This window comes from Apium graveolens, chromosome 3 (genome assembly GCF_009905375.1).
Source record: "Apium graveolens cultivar Ventura chromosome 3, ASM990537v1, whole genome shotgun sequence".
NCBI classification, from domain to species: Eukaryota; Viridiplantae; Streptophyta; class Magnoliopsida; order Apiales; family Apiaceae; genus Apium; species Apium graveolens.
In genome coordinates this window covers 194692935-194694995 of record NC_133649.1, presented here as the reverse complement: position 1 = coordinate 194694995, position 2061 = coordinate 194692935, and the positions used below count along the sequence as shown (strand labels likewise).

Below are 2061 nucleotides of genomic sequence, written 5' to 3'. Positions count from 1 at the left end.
CAAACCCTAGTAATCTTATATTGTTTATTATCATGCTTTCATTGGAACCCATGGTGATGATGAGTTTGATTATGAACTAATCGTTATCTTAGGGTTCTATCGTATTTATTTATGGATTTCTTTAGTTAAATTGTTTCGATACCTTAGTGTGTGGTGATTGTATGATAATCTAGTATTGGTTGTGCTTATTCGTCTTATGTGCGTAGCTAACATATAAGATAGCGTGTTAATCTCTATTGAAGTGACAGTGAATATAGAGGTTTAGAACTTGCCAGGCTAGCATAGGTTCATGTGTTATTGTTATGCATGATTTGTAGGTAATTTTAACCATCTTACTTACCCTATATAATCACGAGAGATACTTGTGCATTAAACCGTCATGTTTTCAATTATTATAGAAATATAAGGACTAAGCATAATTGGTGTATGTTCAACTTCCATCTCTTTTATGGATGCTTGGTAGTAGTGTATTCGTACAATGAAAGTTGGCGTTTACTAGTTTCATGTTATCTGATTAGTGATATCACCATTACATGCTAAGGTTAAGAACAAAAAGGATATTGAATGAATTATTTAATGAAGTTAGGATCCCATGTTTGTCATATATATTAATTCAACCATTCTTGTTCTCTTAGTTATAATTGTTAGTTTAATTCTTAGTTATAAATAATCTCAACTTGTTATTAGTCTTAGCATTGGATAATAACCATATCATTGTTGCATAGGTGCATATTCTTAAATTAACCAAATAGTCTATGTGGGAATGAATTTGATCTAAATCTTATATTACTTGCGAACGCGTATACTTACGTGTATTATTAGCGCGTGTTAATGTCCTAACAAGTTTTTGGCGCCGCTGCCGGGGTCTCGGTGTTGTTAATTGTTTAGTTTATGTACTTATCATACGTGATCGTTAAAGTTCAGTGATTTAGATATTTTACTTACACGGGTACTTGTTTTGTTTCAGGTACTCTAGAGAGCGTGTATGCGAATGCGTTCTCAATCTCATGTCTTTGTTGAGGAAAAAGTTGAAGAAGAATTTTTTGCTGCAATGGGAGAACCAGCAGCGAATCCGAAGGCTTTGATGGATTATTCTCAATCAAAGATCAATGACATTCAGTCTAGCATTGTCAGACCAGCCATCTCGGCTAATACTTTTGAAATCAAGTCTAGCACGATTCAATGGGTGCAGAATTCAATCCAGTTTGGGGGATCTCCAACGGAAGATCCCAATATGCACATTAGGATTTTTATTGAGATATGCGACACCTTCAAGTTCAACGGTGTTTCTGAAGATGTTGTGAAGCTGAGACTATTCCCACTCTCTCTAAGGGACAAGGCTAAGAGCCAGTTACACTCTCTACCAGCTGGTTCGATTACTACTTGGGAAGATCTTGCTTAAAAGTTTCTCACTAAATTCTTCCCTATGGCAAAGACAGCTGCAATCAGGAATGCTCTTACTCAATTTGCGCAGCAATCAGGAGAATCTTTATATGAAGCTTGGGAGCACTATAAGGAGATGCTTAGAAAGTGTCCTCATCATGGAATGCCTAATTGGATGATCATCAATTGTTTTTATAATGGTTTGGGAGCACAGTCCAGACCCATGCTCGATACAGCATCAGGTGGAGCCTTATGGGCTAAGAGCTACGATGAAGCTTATGATCTAATTGAACTAATGGCTGCTAATGAATATCAGTATCCAACCCAGAGATTGCCACAAAGCAAAGTAGCAGGAATTCTTGAAATGGATACAGCTACGGCTATCACTGCTCAACTAAAGGCGTTGTCTATAAAGATCGATTCGCTGGCTAACTATGGAGCTCATCAGAGGATGAGTGTTTATGAGCTTTGTGCAGGTTCACATGGGATGGAGCAATGCGCTCTATCTAGTGAATCAGCTCAGTTTATGAGCAACTTTCAGAGATCGCAGCAACTAGTTCTAAACACTTATCATCTTGACAACTGGAATCATCCGAACTTCAGCTAGAGCAACAAGTAGAATGCGGTACAACAGTCTTATCAACAGTTTAGATCCAATCAATTCAATCCTCCTGGTTT

At 37.3% G+C, this 2061-nt stretch overlaps 1 non-coding gene across 1 annotated transcript; it reads right to left on the bottom strand.

Annotated features, from left to right (window-relative positions):
• Positions 1-1441: 1441 nt before the first annotated feature.
• Positions 1442-1548, bottom strand: LOC141716293 (small nucleolar RNA R71). The gene has a single exon (XR_012573006.1). It is a non-coding gene; the product is annotated as a small nucleolar RNA R71 (small nucleolar RNA).
• Between the last annotated feature and the right edge of the window lie 513 nt (positions 1549-2061).